Below are 23,269 nucleotides of genomic sequence, written 5' to 3'. Positions count from 1 at the left end.
TGGGGGAATTGTGTCTCAAATAGCACCAGAGACATGCTCAATGCCACCTATGCTCTTTGGAATCAGAATTGAACTAGAACCCAGATCTCTGGAGCTTTCCTACTGTATCACACATCTTCACTTGGGCAAAGAGGTCAAGCTCTTTCCTACTTCTACCCAGCTCAGGGTTGGGAGCTAAAAGTACAATTTTTAAAGAGTCGAGTATAACATTCATACCATAGGAGACCCAAACCTAGAGCATAGATAATGAGACTTCAAAATGAGAAACTGAACTTTCTGGTTTTGTACTACCAGAGTAGTTCCAGAGGTTTTCTGTGAGTCGTGGAGGTGCACCATTCATTCTCCCCGCAATTAAGCCATGCTACCCCAAAGCAGCCCCTCGACTCCCCCCCCCCCCGAAGCCACACACATACCAGACTCACCTGTTACTTCCCTCCATGTCTTCCTGGGGGCAAGATGTCCAAAGCCTCCAGCACATGCAGCAAGCTTCCCTCTAATAAGAGGAACATGCATGAGTTTCTCACCCTCTCCTTGACAAATCGGAGTTCTAGAGGGATTTACCTCAAGAACAACAAAAACAGCCCATCTAATTTGGTTTTAACTCACATCCAATCAGTTAACATTAGGAGTGGTGGTTGTCAGGTTGAGCCCATCAAGTTGTTCTTTTTTTTTTTTTTTAAAGATTTTATTTATTTGTCAGAGAGAGAGAGAAAGAGAGAAAAGGGGCAGGCAGAGGGAGAAGCAGGCTCTCGCTGAGCAGGAAGCCTGATGTGGGACTCAATCCCAGGACCCTGGGGTCATGACCTGAGCTGAAGGCAGTTGCTAAACCAACTGAGCCCCCCAGGCGCCCTACGGCAAGTTGTTCTAAAAGCAATGCGATCTTTGGTGTTCTGAGAGGGCACTGCCTTGTGTTTTGGGGGAATTTGGCTTAAACCATGACAGCTGCTTTCTCCCAGAGCTTGGCTCTCTGAGAGGAAAACCATCTAATAGAAATATGTACATATTTGTAATACATAACTATGTAAAATATATATGTTCCCCCAGCCTGTGTCCATTAAAGAGGAACTTTGGAGAGTTCTTTGTCTCCTCTTGAAAAGTTGCAGAATGTATTTATGGTCTGCCTTTTCTCTGGAACTGGCAAATGGTGCTGTGAATGAATCACCCTGTTTCTTGGGAATGTTTTGCTCCAAGAGCTCAGGGGGGGTACAACAAGATGATAAACAGCCTCTTGAATGATCTCTCCTCCCCTCACTGCAGGGCCTGAGGCCTGTGAGCTCACAGGACTGAAGGAGGCCGAGCTTCTGGAGTCGAGGAACTCCGGCTTTCGCATTTATGGAAGGGGAGCCGCGGCGCAGGGCCCTGGCCGTCTGAGTATGATTCATCCCCACTGCTCCCGGGCCCGTGGCCTTCTTTGCTTTGAGCTTCAGCTTCCTCCTCTGGAAAATGAGGGCAGGAAGCTGATAGCCCTTTTAGTTTTCTGTCATCCGGGCCCTCCGCAGCTACATGGCTGCTTGGCGGCAGCGCTGAACCTGAAACATGGCGCCTGCCTCCTAAGCCAGAGAAGGATCAAGGCCTGTGGCCCCTCACAAGGCGCCAAGCGGTTCAGTTCAGCGGAGGATGGTTCAACAAACACACCCAAGCCCCAGCTCTCTCCAGACCCTGAGCTGGGCACTGCAGACACCAAAGTGGATCGGCCGTGGCCCCTGCCTTCGATTCGTGGGGCCAGGTGGACACACAATTACAATAGACTGTGGCAGGCCTGCTGATATCATTCCTGAGGGGCTTTGGGAATGCAGGGGGAAGGCCCTGACTCAGCCTGGAAGAGAGTGCTGGAAAGTTTGCAGGGGGAGGTGACAGTCAGAGGATTAGCATGGGGTGGCACTGATGAAAGGAGGGGATGGAATGAGACCTTGGGCAAGCCCCTTCCCCACTTGGGGCCTAAGCCTCTCTAGAATACACTCAGGGGGGATGGCTGACTCAGCGGATGGCCGCGATCTCTCCACTCTGGACTGCTCAGGTGGGGAAAGTTCGAGGTTCGTTGTTGAGCTTGGAGGGTGCCTGGTCCAGCAGCTAGGAGACGCTTGCCTTGTCCCGGCATTCAAGGCCTGGCCCTCCTCCGCTCCTAGGCCCACAGTCCTCAGAGAGCACAGGGGCGCCTACCACCCTTTCAGCTCTGACCAAGTAAGTCCCAGTTCGTGTGGGAATAGCCGGAGCTGAGAGAGGTGGGAGTGAGTCACCCTTCCCTCCCCTGACCCCGCGCCCTGTCCTCAGGCCGCTGGAGAATTGCCTAGGGCAGGCGGGGGAGAGCTCTCAAGGCTTAGGCGCTCGGCAGGCTGGATGATATCAAACGGGAAATTATTATTCAGAAGTGTCCGTCCCTCTGGCAAATTGCTGGAGTCCCTGACCCCAGGTGGGCAGGGCATCATCCTGGGGTCCTCAGTCCCATTAGCTGCAATGTCTCACTCCTGCCAGGCTGAGCCCCTGGAAAGTGTGAGGCACACTTGCTCTCCACCCTTCCTCCCTTTCCCTCTGGTCCCCCCACTCCCCTGCCCCTGCACGCCTGGGGGCAGCTAGAGCGGCTCTGTGACTCAGTCCCCTGGGCACCCTGTGTTCCTTTCTTCACTCATTTGGCTTTCTGGCAACTTCTGACCCAGACGCCCCTTTCGGGAAGCCCAGAGCCCCTTCAGAGGCCTCTTGCTGCAACCTTTGGTTCCATGACAGCTCCTTTGGGACACTGCCGGCTTTCTTCTCATCCTGTACACAACGTCCTACCCCGAGCCTCAGTTTCCTTGTCAGCGAAACGGGCGTAACAAAAGCACCTTTTCCAAGGGGATGGTGAAGGGATCAAATGAGTTAACACGAATAAGGAGTCAGTGCCTGGTGCAGCTCAGTCGGTGTTGGCTGAAGTAGCAGTGAGTTTTCAACATCTCCATGGATACCTAAAGGGTTTCTCCAACATAATTTGGCCAAAACTGAACTCTTGACTTTTTCCCCTCAGTGGGCTCCTACCCAGGCTTCCCCATCTCAGTAAATGGCAACTCCATCCACTCAAACTAGAAGCCTGGGGATCAGTCTCGATTTGGCCTCTCTGTGCGCCCACACTCCCAATCCAAGCGAGGACTGCGGGTGCTTCCCCCATGCGCTCGAGTCAGGCGCTTCTGGCTACCTCCCTTCCAGGGCTGAGCCCCCCCGCCCCAGAGGACTGCCCACCTCTCTCTGCCCCCCTCAATCCCCCTCCATGCAGCTGCCAGCGGGATCTTCCAGAAACATATGCTGATATGTCTCCCCTCCTTGCCCTTCCCCACAGCCCAGGAGGCTGGGCTCCACCTTCCTCTCCCATTGCCCTCCTTCCCCCCACTGCTCCACCCAGACCAATTCACATCAGTTCTCACCCCAGGGCCTTTGCCTGAACGCTCTCCCCCCAAATCTTTATATGGCCCTTCTTTTCATCCTTCCAGCTTTCTCCTCTGAGAAGCCCTCCCTGGCCTCCTGTCCTCATGCTCCCCACCCCCTCCCCACCCTGTCCACCACTGACTCCCTCTCTAGCATGTAGCACAGTTGGATTTCTGCATCAGTAGGTTTATTTTCTGGCTTATTGACCACCTCTCACTTCTCTCAAGATCTCACCCAGTGATCTTGAAGGCAGGGGCTGTGTGTATTTTATCGCCCACGGTGCAACCACCAGACAGGAAATGTTTCATCAACTCTTAAGGCCTCAGCCAGGTCTCCAGACCTGGGCTCTGTGACCTTGGGGAAGTTACTCACCCTCTCTGGGCCTTGAGTTTCGAATGCTTGGCAGGTAGAGGGGCTTGGCTGGTGATGGCGCAAGGTGCAGCAGGGAGGGCACGGCGGAGGGCATGGCGCGCAGGCTGGCCCTTTCACCTGCTGTGTATTTCCTGGGCCACGTTTCCTCCTGTTGACACAGAGAGAGCTCTGTGTTTGCGGAGTTGAATCAATATAATAGCCCTGCCCCAAGGCCCTGGAAACACCTATACCAGCATCTCTAGGAATGGGAAGGCTTCAGGGGAGCTAGTTCAAGGCCCAGGGAGCTAATTTAACTATTGGATGATTAAATATATTTAATGATTGGGAGGGAGCCGTGGTGGGAAGTTGAGCACAGACCACAAGCGGCAAGAGGCCTGGTTCAAATTCGTGTTGTGGGGAGAAGCCTCCCTGCCAACTCTGGGCCTCCCCCATCCAACCATCTGGATGGGAGAGGTCTCAGCCAGGGACTGTGGCCCCAGGGAGCTGAGGCCTGGGCCAACACGGGGGCTGGGATCCTTCCTGGCTCCTCATGAGATCCCCACCCCACTGAGCTGGCATGGGTATGGGGAGAAGGTGAGGCCACACTCAGGGTGTGACTTGGGGCAGGGTGGCTGGCTCAGTTCCTGGTCTGGAAGCCTGAGCGAATGTGCTAGCCTCAGGCAGGGGCTGAAATAGGCTTGGCACTACTCCAGCGGACCTGGACAATCCAGGCGTGAGGTTTCTGTCCCAACAAGCATGGGGCCTATTCAGGGTCAAGCCCTGGTCTGGGCATGACCCAGTCCCAACCTCTAACCCCTGGAGCTCTTGGTCTGTGGGTGGGGGTGGGGGTGGGGGTTGGGAAGTAGAAGGGTTAAAATGAGGCTTCCTTGTGAGAAGTGCGGATGGGATCCGTGAAGATTTGGCCTAGGCTGGAGGGTCAGAAGAGGGACCAAAGAATGAACAGAATTAACCAGGGAGGAGAGGCAGGGAGAAAGGATATCCCAAGTGAAGGGAAAGCAAGAGCAAAAGCCCAGAGGTGAGACAGTGGCATGGATAGGGGGCTGACCAAGATGAAGATGGCACTGGAGAGGCTGGCAGGGCCCCGTGGGGCCTCCTAAGTACGGGCTCTGGCTGGAGGCCACAGGGAGTCAGCGAAGACCAGAGCTATGGTTTGAAAAGAGGACCACGAGGGCTGTTATAAAATGAATCGGGGACAGGAGATCAGATGACAGGATGGTGGTGTCTGGATGAGCCAGGCTCCACCTGGACATAGGGGAGAGGACCTGAGAGGGGCGGTTAGGGTGGTAGAGGCAGTAGGTTTTGGGTGTGGGGGTGGGGGTGGGAGGCTGGAATGCCTGGTTTCTGGCCGAAGGGCCTGAGAGGATGAAGCAGCTATTCCTAAGTGGGGGACCCAGGAGGGGACCGGTTTCAGGGGACGGGGGATGTGTTCTGCTTAGGAAAAGAGGGATATGCTAGAGCCCAGGGTGGGCCCTGGGGGACTGTCCTGGGGAAGGATCTGGGGGATGATGGGTGGATATGTGCAGAGCCCTGTGGGGAGGCGGGCAGGTGGAGATGCTAGGGCTGGGGAGGGGGACAGGGTAAAGCTGGGTGGTAGTCCCTTCCTTCTCAGATCTTCTCCCTCTGGCTCCTTGGAGGCAGGGAGCAGGCTTGGTTAGGAAGTGTGAGTGGAAACATTTCTGGGAAGCATGTGGAAACCTATCGGAGGTCTCAGAGGACTGGGGCTCCTGTTGCCTTTAGCAGTGACCTGGATAACACTTCTTCTATTGGCTTCCCTCCTTCCCCGGCTCTGCAGCTTCTCAGATCTGTCCCAAGTGAGCACTTGTCCCAGGGTCGGCTTCGGGAGGGCCTAAGAGAAAGTCTGGTTGAAGCCATGGAACTGTGGGCTCCTCTTGGGCTAGCAGGGGCTGTGTCCTTGTCCTTAAACCCAGGCCCAGGGCCCAAGAGCCCCCCTGCTGATTTCTGCCTCTGTAGAGGGTTTGTGGAAATAAACAGGGTGAGCCAAGGCTGAGGGGAAGGGGAAGAGCAGGGTCCTGGGATGTCAGGGAGAGAACTGCGCACTTCCCCTGGGAGTTTCTGTCTTCCTCATCAGATGGGGCCAGGAGCAAAATGAGCACCGGGACCCCAGGCAGATGCACCTCCAGGGGCCAGCCGAGATCGGGTAGAGAGAGAGGTCAAGTACGTGTGACCGGCTCACCCTTGAGGACTTTGGCTCTCAGGAGCGCTGAGCTGTGGAGCTCTGGGACCAGGCCTTGAACTGGGTGTTCAGATCAGTCGGGAAGCAAAGACTGTCATCAGGGTCACAAATAACCTATATTACTTCTTATTGCCCCAGTAACATGAGCTTACATAGAAAACTGCAAAAGAAAAGACAAGCACAAAGGAAAAAAAATAATTCAGCTCATCTATGCTCCCCCGCCCCTGGGACAACCACTAGAAGCATGCTAGTGTTGATTTTGTCCTATGCCCACTTGTTTTTTTTAAACAGAGATGGGATCATATTATTTCTTATTATTTTTTAAAGGTTTTATTTATTTAGAGAGAGCACAAACAGGGAAGGGGAGAGGGAGAGAGAGAATCTCAGGCAGACTCCCCACTGAGCATGGAGCCTGACATGGGGCTCGATCTCATGACCCTGAGATCACGACCTGAGCCGAAATCAAGAGTTGGATGCTTAACCGACTGCGACATCCAGGCGCCCTGGGATTATATTATTAATACTGCAACATTTTAATTTACTAATATAGCATGAACTCTCTCCATGGCAAAATATATAGATCTACATTGTTAATTTTAAGGCTGCCGTTGTTATCTACTTTATTCGTGGAATCTTAGGCTGGCTGCACCAGAGATAATAGTAACAACAACAGTATATCCATTGACGGAACATCTAGAATGTGTGTGTCCTGCTAATCACTGAAGAGCCATGTGAGGTATGTGCTGTTATCTCCAGTTCACAAATGAGAGAAGTGAGGGCAAGAGGGGTCAAGTGACTGGTCAAAGGCCACAGGGCTATCGAGGCAGGATTCAAAGTGAGGTTTCTGTAGCTGCTCTTTTTTTGTTGTTTTTTAAAGATTTATTTTTATTTATTTTAGAGAGAGAAAGTGGGGGGGAGGGGAAGAGAGAGAGAACCTTTAAGCAGACTCCCCGCTGAGTGAGGAGCCCTACACGGGGCTCTATCCCATGACCCATGAGATCACGACCTGAGCCAAAACCAAGAGTCACCCAGGCGGCCCTCCATAGCTGCTGTTAACAACGGTGTTCAGCCGCCTGGTGGGTACCCCTCCTAGGGACCCCTTATTTGTTTCTACCCAGAAGTTTGGATGAATTGGAGCCCTGTTGTATGCATTTCACCCATGTTCCATGTTCCATGTTGCACTTGGAAGGAAGCTTTATATGGGGGTTGGCAGGGTGGGGTCAGGCAGTCCTCACCATCCCTCCTGCCCGTTCTCTTAAGGCTCCCTGGGCGTGTCACTGAACCGCTTCCCTCAGCGGCTATGGAGACAAGGCTGACCAGAGAGCGGAAGGGACTCGCCTGAGGCCTCACTGTGCAGAGACTGCACTGGACTGGGGTCCTGGTTTTTGGTTCTCTCCCCTGAGGCTGGACAAAGCACATGGGATGCACAGGGACATAGGGCTTAGAGGCCCAAGCTCCAGAGGACCATCCCTGCGGCGTCGGTCCCCAACCCTATATGGCAAGACCCGCCATATAGGAGACCTGTGAATGGTTAACGAGGCCAGGACTGGGAGGGGTGTCAGTGGAAGGCTTCCACGAGGGGCCCAGGGGCGAGGAGGGTTTGGACAAGCAGAGAGAGAGGAGACGGTGGACCGCACCACATGGACAGATGTGTGGAGGCAGAAATGGGACAAGGAGAAGACTGACCAGACAAAGGGTCTGGGAGCCTTCGAGGGGCCAGAGAAGACCCAGAGGCCCCCAGGCCAGCCTTTGGGGCAATCCCCTAACCACCGCAGAGCCTGCCCGGGTAATTCCTGAATGGGAACAGAAGGAGGAAGTTGTATAAGCGACACTCAGCCGGTGAGTGGGAGGCACGGCTTGGTTTCATTTCCAGACTGAGGCCTGGAGTCGTGTGGCTCTGGTGCCCACCCCCACCCTGGCCCATCCCCGGCTGCCTCTACCCTTGGCTCAGGCAGTGGTGAACCCCATAGCCCAGGGAGGCCAGGGAGGAGGCATCAAGGCCAGCAAACAGGGAAGTCCTGTCACATGGAAATGCCCCGAGAGAGTGGCCTGATGCCTCTTTCTCTGCCAGACCAGACAGTGAACTCTGGAGGCCTGGGCTGCTGCTTCCACTTCCTCCCTGCCTGACGAACCCTTTCTGGTCCTTCAAGACCCAACCTAAATGTCCCTCATCTGTGCGGCTCCTAGAGAAACCGCCACCCAGGCAAACTGAGAAGTGGCCACCTCTTCCGGCGCCTCCAGCCCTCAGACGGCCCTTAAAAGTCGCTGGAAAGAACCACCGTTCAGGGAGTGTGTGCAGCGCACAAGGCACCATGCTAGCTGCCTCTTGGCCTTGACACCGTATTGGATCCTCCCTCAGCGTCACTGGTAGTTGGTACAGTCACCAGGTGCTTGACGTCGCTGGCAGCAGAGTGAGGCTTGGCGCGGTCACACGGGCCGCACACGTGGGGCTGGATCTTTTGGACGGGGAAGTTCGCGGCTCCTGGCCCTCCAGCTGGGGCTGCGTCAGCATCTGTTTCCCCTTCTGACTTGAGAGCCCCCAACAGGCAGGGTCTGTGTCCTTGGACACCTGACCCAAAGGAGATGCTGAGCCATAGACACATCTTTGAGCTTCTTTAAATCTGTCTTCACCATGATGAGGACATAGGCTGGTGCCTTGTATACGACAGGGGTTTAATACATTCTTGTGACATCAAGAAGCTTCGATCCTAGTCCAGACCGTCCTCAACTTGTGGTATGACCTTGGGCAAGTCACTTCCATTCTTCTGTCCTCAGTTTCCCCAGCGTTAGAAGGAAATGTTTAGAGACATCTCTCTTGGCTTCCTGCCTGTCCTAAAATCCTTTCCTTTGCTCTGGAACCTAACGTGGCATATACCCCACACCAGTTTCCCTTATTAGTAACATCTTACGTTCGTACGGTACATTTGTGACAGCTAATGAGACAGTACTGGTGTATGATTATTACTAATGTCCACGCTTTACTCAGAGTTCCTTAGTTTTCCCTCTAATGTCCCTTTTCTGTTGCAGGATGCCATCCAGGATGCCGCATTACGTTTCATCATCGTGTCTCCTTAGGCTCCTCTTGGCTGTGACAATTTCTCAGACTTTCCTTGTTTTTGATGACCTTGACAGGTTGTTTTTTTTGTTTTTGTTTTTTGGGTTTTTTTTTTTTTTTGGCAGAGAGGGTGAGCACGAGAGGTGGGGAGGGGCAGAGGGAGAGGGAGAAGCAGGCTCCCCGCTGAGCAGGGAGTCTGCCGTGGGGCTCCATTCCAGGCCCCTGGGATCATGACCGGAGCCGAAGGCAGACGCTTCACCGATGGAGCCACCCAGGCGCCCCGACCTTGACAGTTTTAAGAACTGGTCAGCTAATATTTGTAGTATGTCTCTCTCCTGGAATTTGTCTGATGTTTTTCTCACGATTACATTGGGATTACGGGTTCTGGGGAGGAAGACCACAGAGGCGAAGTGCTGCTCTCATCACTTCACATCAAGGGTACATGTTGTTACCATGACTTACCCTGTTGGTGTCCACCTTGACCACCTGGCCGAGCTGGCGTTTGCCATGTTTCTCGACTGCAAAATTGCCTCCCTGCCCCTGTTTCCACGCTGTTCTCCTTTGAAGGAAAGAAGTCACTAAGGAATGGGGAGTTCTGGTCCCTTCCTCGAGGGCAGAGTAGAGTACTAGCATTTTTTCTTCTTGAGTATCTACTTTTCAAAGCACTCCCACAAAACATTGCTACAGTCCGTCTTTCCCACAAGCCTGGGAACCGGTGGAGATGGAGACATTCCGGGAGGGGAAGCGGAGGCTCAGGGAGGGGCGTGGGGTGGGGCTCAGCGGTTGGGTCAGGTTCTGTGGGTCCCGCCTCTCCCTCCTGGACGTGAAATAGGTGAAGGCCCTGAAGGCCGAGGCTCAGAGAAGGTCTGGGCAGGATGGAACCGCCAGAGTATCATTCTCAGAGGGACTTGAATTCCGCCTGGTTTGAACTCGAGGTTCTGCATTCCCTCACTGTGGCATGTGGCCTCCCTGAGCCTCAGTTTCCTCATCTGTACCATGGGGATAACAATAGCTCCTACCTCATAGTGCTGTGAAGAGCACACGAGATACGCACACAGTGCCCCAGAACGGGGCTCTGCCCAGGAAGCAGTGCGCACATGACGGTGAGCTGGTGCTATGATGATTATTTTTACAAGTATTCTTTGAAGCCCTCCTGTGGTAGGCTGTCTCCTGTCTGCTCAGCAGGTTTCTAACCCCCTCTGATCTGGGGGGTCACCGCTCTGGCTGCAGACTTCCGCCCTGCCCTCTGCCCTCCCGCCAGGCCGGGCGGATCAAGGGCCCTGGCTCCTTTCATCTCTTCTCACAAACATTCTGAGACATGGTGGAAGGAGGCCTCGGCTGGAGGGGGGCTGGCTCTGCCCGCCAGAGGAACCCCCCTGGCCCCCTGTGACCTTGGGAGAGTGTCTGTCCTCCTCTGGGCCTCTGCTGTGGCCTGGGGGGAATGGTGGGATGATGAATGGCTGAATTTCTTGGCTCTTGGCCTTCACAGGAGCCTTCACGGGGGGGCTGGGTATCTCCCTTCTCTTCACATGGGCAGGTCTTTTCTGCCCGTGACGTCCCCTATTTTGTCACCGGACCCTGGGCTGGACAGAGAAGCATTTGCACCTCAGGCTTCCCATCTGTGAATTGGCCATACATACCCAGAAGGGGGGGTGGCTGTGAGGATTTTGATGGTTAACGTCGTGATTTCCTTGGGCTCCGGCTCTTCAAGGTGCCCACGGTCACCATCACTTCCCTGGAAGTTGGGTGGATACTGGAGGAAACTGCTGGAGGCTGCCGTCCTGGTGGCTGGCCTCTGAGGGAGGACATGCTCACCTGCTCCTAGCTCCTTCTGACTCTCATGGGGCTCGGAATGCTTCTCTAGTGTCCTTGGGCTGGTTTGGCCTTTCTCCCTGGAGCTCCCATGTGCATACACAGCAGGGAAGCTGGGGGCTTGGCTTCAGCTGGCCCTCAGCTGTGGCTGCCATCAGCACAGAGGCCTCCAGACTGCTCCTCCCTGCCCCTCAGTCTGTCTCCCACTCAGTGATAGCACATCTCCCCAGGGCCTCCTCTGCCCTCCGTGGCTCCCCAAGGCCTCTGGGACAGAAGCTAAGCCTGGCATTCAGGGGTCCTTAGGCCTCACCTTAGCCACCCGTCCCCCTCACCTCCCCAACTCCAGCCTGCCCATCCTATTGTGCTCCATCGGCACTGCCTTGATCACAGTTCCAAACACAGTGCTGGTCTAGGCCTCCGTGTCTTTGCTCACGCTATTCCCTTTGCCTGGAACATCATGTGTGTGCTATTTTCACCTGCAGTGCTCTCCTCAGGCTTCTACACTCTCCTTCTTTTTTTCACCAGCCTCCTGCTCCATCACACACGCTGGGCAGCTATTGGGGGGGCTCCTCTGGGCCCCTCCAACCCCCAGTGCTTGCCCCAACACCGTGCCTGGTGCACTGGTCGAACTTCTCTCTCCTCGAGGCTATGAGCACCTCCAAGGCAGAGACCAGACTTGGTTTCTTCACTGCCACATCCCTAGCCCCTAGCACAGACCCAGCACCTAGTAGATACTCAGTAAATACTGACCGAACAGAGGAGGGAAGAGTAAGGCTTAGCCTTGCAGACAAAGGGACCAGCAGGTGCAAGGCCTCCAGGTGGAATGACCTGCTAGGATGGAGTGACTGCAGGGAGGCAGGCTTGACAAGGAGGGAAGGCGACCAGGGCCCACGTGGGAGGCCCGAGTGGTTGGTAAGGGCCAGATCAAGCCCACGTACTGAAGAACGGGGCATCTCTGTGTCAACTGTAAAGTGCAGTGCCACGGAAGGGGCCACACCCATCCACAGCCTCAAGCTAGCCCCCTCTTCCACCCTGTCCTTTCACCTTGAGCCCTGTGGCTTCGAACAGACAACTTGCAGTGAACCTTCTGGGGAATGACAGGGCTGGTCTGGAATTTCCCGCTGAGAATCTGTGATGGGTCAGCTTCCTAGCGGCTGCGTCAAGGGTGAGCTGGCCTCTGGATGGGCGTGGTCACTAGGCCACCCTTGAACCCGAGCCACCAGTGCCTTGGGTGACGTACAGGTGGTACTTGGGACTGCTGCCAGTTGTGTGGGGCCAGGCCTCCCTGACACCTTCCACCCTGTCTTCCGTGCAGCTTTGACCCAGGTTGGGTGTCAGAGGGAAGAGGAGGTTTCCAGAGATATAACGTGTTGACATCAATAATATCTGTCATTTGCTGGGTGCTTTGGGTTGGGAGATTGTCCTTGTGGTATTCCAGGCCTGGCCCAGGGCTTTGTATACCGTTGGCGGTCCCTAAATGTTTGCTGTTCATTAATGACGATGAATACTTTGCAGGTATTAAGCAATGAGTTGCTGTTTTGCTAACGATGTTTTAAACAGAATAACGCATAGAGAGTTACTTTTCCACCAGACCCGCGACTCTTGTATCTGTATCATCACGGAAGCTGGTACAGTTGTTGCCCCCCCCCCCCACTTTACTGATGAGTAAATCGAGGCTCAGAGAGGGCAGGATCATAGCGTCAATGAATGGAAGAGTTGGAATTTGAACTTTTGTATGTGGACGTCCCTAGTCTGTGTGATCTCTCCAGCTGCCTGAGCTGTATCTGCTCTGTGCCGGGCATGGGTCAGACCGTAGTCCCTGCCCTCAGGGTGGGGACAGATTTGGAGTGGCCTCATCAGGGGTCTGTCAGGAAGCATGCCCTGGAAGAGGTGGCATTTATTCAGTACCTCGATAGGCAAGGGAGGTTGGGAAGCTAGAAATATGGGGCAAACATTACTGGCTGGCTTACAGCCTGAGCAAAGGCACGGGGGTGAGGGGTGGTTTGAAAATAATAAACACTTCCACCACTCAATAATGAAACCATCATATTGGCCACATCCTCCTGAAGGGCCGGCCTCCTGAGAACCTCAGCCTCTGAGCCAAGCCTCAAAACCAGCGGTGGTTCCAGGTGGAAGGCCAAGGCCAAGACTTGTCCCAGTCGCCCCCGCCTCCTTCAAGAGAGCATGTAGGGATATGAATCCTGAGGGCTCACACATACTAAGTGTAGATCACCTGTTTCATCTTCATGAGAGCCTTCTGAGAGAAGCACGATCTTCAGTCCGTATTGCAGACTGGCACACTGAGGCTTAGGGAAAGAGCATGCTAACTGTCACATATACAAGAAGTGGCAGAGTTGGGACTTGAACCCAGGTCCGTGGATCCAAAGTCTGTGCTTTTAAAGCCCTCTGTCCTCCCAGGTCCAGAAGAAGCCCAGAACTTTCAGTTGAACTCCTAGGGATGAATGTACTGAGTTTGTAAATATTTAGCTCACTGGAAGGAGAAAAAGTCTTTTTTTTCTTATTTCCAAGGTGTAACTATTCCCACCAACTGTGGCCAATATCAAGCTACCATTGTGACATCATTGACCTTGGAGTTGGAAAGAGATGAGCGCAAGTAGCTCCTATAAGTGGTAAGAGTCAGTTCCAGCACCCACGGGGTGACTATCGTATCCCGGCCCAGCGTGGCCAGTGAAGGTTCAGGAGTGAATAAGAGAAACTGAGAAACTTGTTCCTCCAGCCAGGGGCTCGGCCCAGAATCCCAGGAAGCGGGAGCTGCGATTAATCTTGAAGTCAGCCTTGCAAACAAGCACAGCTATTCTAGCAGCCCAGGCTGGCTTCCGGCGCTGACTCTGCAGCCGACCTGCTGTGGGACTTCAAGCGGCTGCTTCTCCCCTCTGGCCTCAGTTTACTGACCATAAGAGCTACCATTAGTGGATACCATTAGCTGAGCCCAAACTAATGTTCTCACCCTAGTCTATTCTGACCTTCTTAGGAGTCCTCTGCGGCCATGTTCACTTCTGTTTTACAGGCAAGGGGACGGGGCTGGGGAAGTTGGTGGGCTTATACACCGTGCACCAGGTGGGCAACTCGTCTAGATTTGAACGCAGATTGGTCTGGCTCTAGGCCTTCCTCATTCCTGGTCTCTTGGAGGCTCTATTGTCCTCTGAGGCCTTTGCTTCCTATATTCTAGGGTTCACCACCTAGCTCCTCTCAGGAGGAGAAGCCTAGGCCTGGTGCTGTTGGACCTGGCTGGGCCTTAGTTTCCCATCTGTGAGATGGGAGAACTTTCAGAGAAGGAGTGAGGAAGCAGGTGGTGGTATTTAAAGCTGGATTCAGACCCACCCTTCCCTATGCCATGATTTCCAGAGGACGAGTGAAGAGCCAAAGGTGGGGTGCAGTTCCGGAGCACGGGCCAGGAGGTGGTGGGGGTAAGACTGTTGGCATAGTGTTTGGGGGAGACTTTGTGGCATAAAGCAGCATTTCCTTATTGTCCCCATTTCTCTGCTAAACTCCTTGCCCCCTGCATCCAGATGTAATTTGCCTCTTTATTTACTTGGAAGTGTGATTGCCACTAAATACTGGCTTCAGCCCCCTCATAAGCAGGAATATCCAGAACTCAGTGACTTCTGATGAGCTGCCTTAGTTACTGTTTTGTTTTTTAAATGCACATTAAAATGAACATATATCGGGGCGCCTGGTTGGCTCAGTTGGCTAAGCGGCTGCCTTCAGCCCAGGTCATGACCTCAGGGTCCTGGGGTTGAGCCCTGCATCTGGCTCCCCACTCAGTGGTGAGTCTGCTTGGCCCTCTCCCTCTGCCCCTCCCCCTCCCCTTCCTCATGCTCTCACTCTCTCAAATAAAATCTAAAAAATAAATAAATAAAATAAAATGAGCACATATCTATTAAAATAAATGTTGTTCCTCCCCAAACTCTTCCTCCTGCCTCTGTCCTTACTTTGGGAAACTCAGGTCAAGGCCAGGGTCCAAGGCCTGGTTCTTGTCAGGTGACTTCCTTCGCTGTGCCTCAGTTTCTTCATCCATAAAATGGGGATAATCATCAGTCTGCCCAGCCTAGGTGTTGTTAGGAATAGAACCTAAAGTCCACCTGAGCCATTCGCGTGGTGCCTGGCAAAGAGCGAAGGCTCCATTAGTGCTGACATTATTATTATTATTAATTATTATAATTATTATCATCCTCATCGGTAATTGCGGAAGAGATGGATTTGGGGCAAATAGGGTGGGTGGGTTGGGGGCGGTTAGGGAGGGCATTTTGGCTTGAGGGTATTTGGGGGTCCGACAGGGTGGGGCGCTATCACGGGGCGGGGTGGGGGCAGGGTTTCTGTGCCTCCACCCCCTTTCCTGCCCCTCCCGGACCCCCGGCTCCAATGGGGTGGGGGACGCGCGTGTGGGTCTCTCCTAGGTCACCGGCGGGGAATCCGTCCCCGCACGCTTCCTCGTTCCTCCTCCTCCCGGAGGCCTGCCGGGCCCCTCCTCCCTGCTCGCGCGCTCCCTCCCTCCTCTTCCCCTCCCCGGGCCGCCTCCTCCTCCTCCTCCTCCTCCCTTTCTCTCTCGATCTGTCTCTCCCGGCCCGGAATCCATTCCGGCCTGGGAGCCGGAGCGGCCAGGCCGCCGTCTGCTCGACCCCCTGGCCGTCCGGCGGTCCGCCCTCCCGTGCGTCTGTCTGCCGGTGCGCCCGCCTGCCGACCGGCCCAGGTGAGCGCCTCCCGCTCCTCCGCGGGCCCCCAGTCCCGGCCGGCATGGGGGAGCCCCCACCCGGGACCACCGTGGCGTCGGATCGCCGGGCCGCGGGGAGCTCCTGTCCACCCCTCCAACCTCCACCCCCGGGTCCGAGCCGCGATCCCGGAGCGCCGGGCGGGCGCACGGGGACCTGCCCGGCGCGGCCTTTTGTTGTGATGCCGCGGGGGGAGGGGGCTGGGCGGGGGGCTCGGGGGTCCTGTCGGCGCGGGGACCACCCCCGGCTCCCCCTTCGCCTACGAGCCCCCCGAGAGCAGGAGCCGGGCCGAACCCCCGGGCCAGGTCTAGGCCAAATCTGAAATCTGAGCCTTTCGGCGCCGCCTCTGGCCGCGGCTGCCGGGCCTGGCGCCCCCGGCCGGGGATGGGAGGTGGAGAGGGGGCGGGCAGGGTGGGCCTGGGGGCGCCGAGCCAGGGGCGCCTGGCCGGGGCACCAGGACCTCCTTATGCTCCTGGGGCTTCCGGTAGGGCCTGGTGCCGCCGGTCTGGAAGGGACTGGGCCACACTGTTGGTCCCCGCTGCCCCCAGCCCCCAGCCTCGCCCCTGGCAGGCCCAGCCGCCTGCCTGCTCAGAAGTTGGCAAAAGTTTTGGGTTTTCTCCACCAGGCCGGGTCCATCTCCCTGCCTGGGCTTCGGCGGGGGGTGAGTTTGAGTGCCAACAGGGCTAACCACTTGCCCTGCTCTGTGTGGTCAGACGACTGCCTACCCTCTCTGATGTGGGGTCTGGCTGGGACTCCTGGGCTGGAGGAAGCATGGGGGTGAACAGAAGAGGCTCGCCTGTGGGGAATCCGTTTGGCCTCTGGGGACTTCAGGCTCAGCGGACAGTGGGTGGAACAAGTGAGGCTTGTCCAGGTGGGGTCCCTGAGCTTCAGACCTCTGCAGTGCGGTCAGTGGTCCCTGTGTTACCTGAGGGGGGTCCAGGCCCAGCCACAGTGCCGCTGACATCAGACTTGGTTTCAGAAGAGGCCAGGCTGGCCCTGTTACTGACCCTCTTCTCAACCTCCTGCCTGGGCAGACAAGACACCGAGACTGCTTGTTTCCCCGGGTGACCTGGGCCAAGGGACGGCCCCTCCGAGCCCCCACATGTGGAACGGGGGAATCTCCGTGTAGGAGCTTGGAGTGTAGTAGTTGCTCAATAAATGAGCGCTTCACTGGATGAATTGCCTAAAATGGGTGGGGGCTGAGGGTGCTGGTCCTAGTGGGGCTGTGTCCAGAAGAGGATGGATTGGTGTCCGAAAAGCCACCTCATCACCCTTGAGAAAGAAACAGCTCCGGCACAGTCCTGCCATCCAGCAGCTGGGCGGCCTTAAGCACCTCACTGCTTCCTCGGGCCTCAGTCTTGTTCAGTATAAAATAGACCGAATGGAGAAACTGAGGCTCAGAGAGGGGAAGTGAGTGGACTAAGCGCACACAGTTTGAAGCTGGAATTACAACCTACACTTCAGAGACCCCAGTCTGGCTGCCCTTGCACCCCTCTCCAGTGCTGCGGGAGCAGGGGTTTCCCAGTCTGAGAGCAGGATAACAACAGTGTCGGGAAAGACTGTACTGATTGATGAGTGATGGCATGGAAGCCACGAGGCCCTTTTGGTGGTGTGGTGGTGTGGTGTGCCTTGGTGATGTGGTCTTTCCACCCAGGGAAGTGATTTACAATGTGTCACCTCTCTCAGCTGACTGCCTGCCTGGGCCCTCCTGAGCAGCCCCTGGCCTTTTATCCTGAAGGTGTCCCTGCCAGCACTGCCCCCTCCTCTGTGAGCTGCTGATTTGTTCTTGCTCTCGAAAGCTTAGCTTCAGGCCCCCCTCTTCCAGGAAGGCTCCCCTGCTCTGCCTCCTCTCCCCAGCCTCTTCCTGGAGCCCGGACGGTCTCCAGCTCAGAGCACCATGCCTGCTCTGGCTTCTTCCCTGATTGTGACCTGGTGGGTGGCTGGGTGGGGGATGTCTGGCTCTCCTAAGCCCCAGGAGCCAGGGAGGAGATGGTTCAGTGACCTGCTGACAAACTACCCCTCCCCCCACTGCAACCCCCTGGTCCTCAGTTGACCCCATTTTGCCAAACCTGCCTAGATGCAAACATCCGTGGCCCTTTATGAGCATCTGCTCTGTACTAGGAGTTTCAAACTCGGGCTGAGCAGTGTGGTGCTAGGGTTAGCAGTGGGAGTGGTAGGAGGCATCAGTCAGGAGGCTTCCAGGAGGTGGTGCGGAAGGAGAGCAAGAAGCTTGCTCAACAAAGAGGGAGAGAGGGTGCTCTTTTCTTCTATTCAGACACTTCCCAGAGTCCCTGGGGTTGTGGAGTGTGGTCAGCCGGGGTAGGTTCTTGCTGCGGAATTGTGAACAGGTCCCTGGCCTCCCAGATATTTGAGTCTAGAGAGTGAGCCAAGTAGCAAACAAGTTGCCAAATAAATTAATATATAATCACAGATGCGATAAGGGCTCAGAGAGAGAGGCGTGGGGTGCAGAGGAATCTTGAAGGAAGTATGTAGGAGTTGGCCAGGCACGGAGCTAGGGGAAGGGCTTGCCAGGCAGAGGGAACTGCATGTGCAAAGGCCCTGAGGTGGGGGAGTGTGTGTTGTTATGGAGAAACAGTGGGAAAGCCTCTGAGTCTAGAGTGTGGAGGATTAAGGAAAGTGGGTGAGAGGTGAAATGGGGGGTGTCGTGGGGGGCGTTATCAGCAGGTTGGACCATGTGGGGCTGTGCGGGCCTCGGGGAGGAGTTTGACCTTCATCTTCGCACGAGGGGCTAATCGGTGTCCCCTGTGTGAACAGCCCCAGAGCTGTTCCGGGCACCTGGTAGAAATCGATCTGTGGGCTGGGCTCCCGAGGATTCTGTGGGGGCCTAGACCAGGAGTCAAGAGGAGGAGGTATTTGAGGCTGGGCTTTGAAAGTGGAGTAGGAGTTCACTGGCAGGAAGGCAGGAGAGGGTGGAGCTCGCGGTTGGGGACGTGCATGCGGGGCGCCTGGAGGCTGGGACTGAGGTGGGGAGCCGGCAGGGGTCAGCTGGAGACCAGAGGTATGATAAGGCCTCAGGAGCCAGACAGGTCTGTGTTTGAGTCTGACCGTCTCCACTTGTGTGTCATTGGGTCGTTCACTGTATCTTTCTGAGTCTCACTTTCTTTGTCTTGAAAATGGGGACAGTAAATATCTCCCCATCAGGTGACAGTTAAAGGAGGACTACGTGAGCGCAGTGCCTGGTGCCAGCAGGTGCTTAGGGACGGGGACCTGCCTTGAGTGGTGTTCCACTGGGTGGCTCAGTGGGTCCAGTGGGTCTGGCCTCATCAGCTGTGTCTCGAAGGCTTTAAATGGATGAGATCACGGAGTCTGAAGGTGCTGGTTTAGGCAGGAATGGCCCGGGAAAGGGTGTCGGCAGCCAAGGCCTCCCCTGTGCTGGGTGATTTGAGTCCTGCTCTGCCCTTGCTGTGCGAGGAGGCTCAAGTGGGGAGAGCATGGCTGGTCTAGCTCAGCCCAGCTTCTCGAAAGCCTGCTTTAGGTGAGATCGATCCATTTTCCAGATGTAAATATTAAGACCCAGGGAGGAGAAGCCACTTCCTGCCTGGGTCGTGTGGCTTCCACACCTCTATCTCCCCTTGGGTCCCTCCAGCCCTTTACTTCCCCCCCACTGCTCTTACCCCCTTATCTCCACAGTAAACCACTCTGGTTTCCACTCAAGCCACTTTGCGGGGTTGGCGGGGGGAGGGTCCTTCCTCTGGGGCACCTCAGTTTCCTCATCTGTGAAGTGGGATAATATGAGTCATGGCTCCTAGGATGCCCCAAGAGGACTGAGTAAAGCATTTAGCGCACACTAACTAGATGCATGGGGGTGGGGAAGACCCAGACCCGACTCAAGTCCTTCCCCCTCTGGCAGCAGACACCCCCTTCCTGTGAGTCAGTTTCCGAAGCTGTGAAAAGGGCCCGGGTCTTCCCCTTAGTAAGGCCAAAGGGAGAGTGGGCTGAGACTGTACCTGCCGTTACCTGGTGGCTGGCTGTGCATCGCAGTTCCGGGAGGGGTCGGCCCAGTACCTGCTTCCCCTGCGTTCACGCCCCGTTCCCACCGCGTGTCCAACGGAACCTCGGCCTCTGCCCACCTCCCTGTGAAGATGGAACCCGCTGCTCTCTCCCAGTGCCTTGAATCTACGGGATGCTCAGTAAATGTGACACCTTTCTCCCGCCCCGTCCCTCGGGGGGGCTCGGATAGGATGGCCCAGGCCTGCACCGCCGAGTGGAGAAGCCTTCTGAGGCCAGTCTCGGCTTCCTGGGGGTGCGTGCTGTGAGGGATTAGTAATGTGTGCCATCGGCAGAGGGTTAGAGCACGCCGTACACGCGCCGTGGGTTTGTCATTCCTGCTCTGTTCTGACCTTCTCCTTTCACAGATGGGGGAATCGAGGCCAGAAAGACCCAGGACATATTATCCAAGCTCGGAGAAAAATGCACATCTCTTGTCTTTTGGTCCAGGGCTCTCGGACTCAGCCAGCCTGCCCCTTCCCACAGGACAGCCTGGGTGGGGCCGAGCCAAGGGGTAGGTGAACGGGGAGGATCCCAGAGCCCACAGACGGAAGCAAAACCCCTGCTCCCCTGCTCCTGCTATAGGACCTTAAGCAAGTGACTCCCTTCTAACCTGGGCCTCAGTCCCTCTCCTCCCAGCAGAGCTACCCAGAGGAGTTCCGGAATAAAATGAGAAACGTCTCCTGCCCTGGTCCTCAGTTTCCTCCTCTGTGCGGTGGGGACTTTTTCCTCACTGAGGGTCTGTGGCGGGGATCTTAGCCGGGGGGGGGGGGGGTCCTCCAGGGCAGGCCTGACCGAGTCCTCTTTGAGCCCATGTGGAGCTGTTAGAGACTGTGGGAACGAGTCCTCTGGGTCCCCAGACCTGCTGGGCGGCGAGGCCGGCACAGGCCGACTCCTGGTGCCGGGGGCGAAGTTGGGGTTGGGGTGGTCTCAGGACACTCAGCCCCCCTGTCCAGGCCTGATCATCTTCTCTGCGCCCGCCCAAATTTGCCTCCCTGACTTTTACTGCATTTGATATGGATGTCTTCCTGCCGTGCCCTCTCCATCTAGGTCATAAGCAAGGTGGCCCATTCCATCCTTGGCCCCAGCGTGGGGTGGGCAGAACTTTTGTTCCCATGACACAGGAGAAGAAACTGAGGCTCAGAGGGGACAGGGGATGGGGCCCGGTCTCCCAGCACAGTGAGGTGTGAGGCCAGACCTCTGGCTTCTGGGTGATTTGTACCATCTGATTCCCTCTGAGTGTGCAGCCAGCTTGCCTGAAATCTTTCCCAAGGAACAGGGTTGGTGTGTTGCTGGGGGCAGGTGGTCCTGACTTTCTGGGCGTCTGGTGCTGGCTGATGGGTCTCCATTCAGCTCCAGAGTATTGGATCTTGCAGGAAGCCCCCAGCTCCACGGATTGGCATCTCCTAGGTGCTCAGGGGATACTCATGACCTAAGGGGGTAGACGTAACCAGGCTTTTGGAGCCAACTGGTTCTGGCTTCAAATCTTGACTCTGCCATTTGCTGTGTAGGATTGTGGGGAAACAGTTGCTTGGGGCCCTAGTTGCCGTGTCTTTGACCTGGGGACGACAGTGGCAGGGCCAGCTTTGACAAGGTGGTGTCAGATGGGCTAATGTGCGGCTGCTTTGGGGTCCGCACACAGTAAGTGCTTCATGGTTGTGAGTGCCTGCGATTTTGCAGGCAGTTCCCTGACCAGGCGGGAATTCTGGACGGGCACTGCAGGCCAGTTGATCCGGAATCCCTGGGACTGAGACTGGATGCTCGTGCCTGTGGCAGGCTTGTCCTATGGGACGGGGCCGAGGGGAAGGTTAACTAGAAACAGACTGTTTTTGCAACTGGGTGGATTGGAAACCACCAGCGCCGTCCAGCCTCCCTGAGCCCGGCTCCCGCCTCGGCCCACCTGTCACTTGCCCACCTGCGACTTGTCAGGGCCTCCCGGTGCCCTACTGCCCGGCATCCGAGGCCTCCTTGCTGAATGGTGCATCTCTCCGAGGGTGACCACTGACGGCACCGTGGGTGCTTTGCGTCTTCGCCTGCTTGGCCTGCGAGGCCGGAGCTCGTCCTGTTCGGGTGCTTTCGGGGGGGGGGGGGTAGTGGAGGCGCAGAGGGGGCCAAGGTGGGCCCGGGCTCCGCAGCAAGGGCTCCTGGAGGTGAGCGCTTCCTCTGCCCCGCCCCGGCCACACCCCCATTTCCCTTGTACTCAGGAGGCGCTTCAGCCTTCCAGAACCCTTGGCTGTCTCCCCGTGTGCCTTGCCCCCCCCCCCCCCCCCCCGTGGGCCCACAGGCCAGCGGCCCTCCCTCTCCGTGCCTGTCAGGTGGCTAAGACGCCCCTGCCTCCGCCTGCGGGAAGCTCTTAGCGAGCGCCCCCTGTGCCCCAGCCCGCTGCGCCCCTTCTCTGCCTTCCCTCAGGGCGCTGACACGTCCTGGCCTGGATGGCAAGTCGTAGGCGGTAACCGTCGCTCCGGGTGTCGCGCTTCACAGTTTATAAAGCGCTTTCCGCAGCCCCCTCAGAGCAGAGCCCGTAATCATCTGCATTCATTTGGCAGATGAGGAAACTGAGGCCCCAAGTCAGGGTCACCCCGGCTGCCCTCTCTGCTTGCGCGGATGGGACCGAACCCCACCCACAGCCCCATGAAGGCCCCGTCTCCCGAGGCAGGAACCCCTCTCTCAGAGCCCCATGAAAGGATTTGGAGGTTCGGAGAGGTGAAGTGACTTGTCTGAGGTCACGCGGCCTGCAAGGCTGGCAGAGCTGGGAGGGTTCCTTCCAGGATCAGCGGCGCGCCCGCGTTCCCGGACCTTCTGAGTGGAGAACCAGCTGCAGCCGTGATCCTGAGGGACGGTAACCAGCCCTTGGGGTTCCTTCAGAAGTCACTGGCTCCCTCAGCACATAGTTGGGCCCCAGGTTGGTGCCGGGCAAGTGGTTGTGTCTGGTCCTCTCAGCGTTCTGCAAGGCAGCGGTCCTGGCCCCATTTCACCTGACAAGCGACCAAGGCTCAGACAAGCAGAGAGACTGGCCCAAGGTCCCGCAGTTCTTAAATTTGGACCCAGGGCCCCGTGAACTCTACAGGCCTGTCCTGCCTCATCCAGGCTGAGCCCTCCTTTGCCTCCTGTCTGACCCCTGACCCTCCTCCAGCCCCTCCCCCGCATTCCTCTCAGGGCGGTGAGGCCAGGAGACTTCTCTGGGAAGCCACCGGCCCCCAACCCCAGGGCTTCTCCTCCACCTCCAACTGCTGTCACCCAAAAGCTGTGTGACTTTGGCGAGTGTCAGCTTCCCTATCTGAAATAATGGGCCTAAGGACAGTATCCAGGTCATGGGCTTGTTCTAGGATCAAGCGAGGTGCAGGATGCTCTCGGCAGAGCCAGCACATAGTATGTGCTGAGTAAGTGTCAGCTGCTATGTTGTGTAATTTGTATCGACTTGAAGAAGAAAGGAGTGACAATCCCATTCTCCAGATAGGAAAACTGAGACTGAGAGAAAGGAAATAGCATCCACCAGGCCACAGAGGGATGTCGCAGGTTCCTGGGGGCACATCCCACTTTCCAGATGGGGAAACTGTCCCCTCCCAGGACTCAGTTTTCTCATCTGCGCAGTGGGTTTGTGCATATTGTGGGGAGATAGTTCTGTCACATCAAACCAATGTGGTTCCTCAGTCAGCAGCCACCCTAGGGTGGGGGTTGGGGGAGGTAGGGGCTCCTGTCTACACC

General features: G+C 56.3%; 1 protein-coding gene across 2 annotated transcripts in view; it reads left to right on the top strand.

The window, feature by feature from the left end:
• The first annotated feature begins 15,367 nt into the window (after positions 1 to 15,367).
• Positions 15,368 to 23,269, top strand: part of SRC (SRC proto-oncogene, non-receptor tyrosine kinase) — a 50,000-nt gene continuing 42,098 nt past the window's right edge. For both annotated transcript variants that reach the window (XM_026503473.4, XM_026503471.4), the window contains exon 1: positions 15,368 to 15,537. The gene's annotated coding sequence lies outside the window, so the exon portion shown is untranslated. The remainder of the gene's footprint in view (positions 15,538 to 23,269) is intronic.

Source organism: Ursus arctos, unplaced genomic scaffold, assembly GCF_023065955.2.
Source record: "Ursus arctos isolate Adak ecotype North America unplaced genomic scaffold, UrsArc2.0 scaffold_16, whole genome shotgun sequence".
In the NCBI taxonomy this organism is placed as follows: Eukaryota; Metazoa; Chordata; class Mammalia; order Carnivora; family Ursidae; genus Ursus; species Ursus arctos.
Note: the sequence above shows the minus strand (reverse complement) of the source record. Positions and strands in the feature narration are given on the sequence as shown.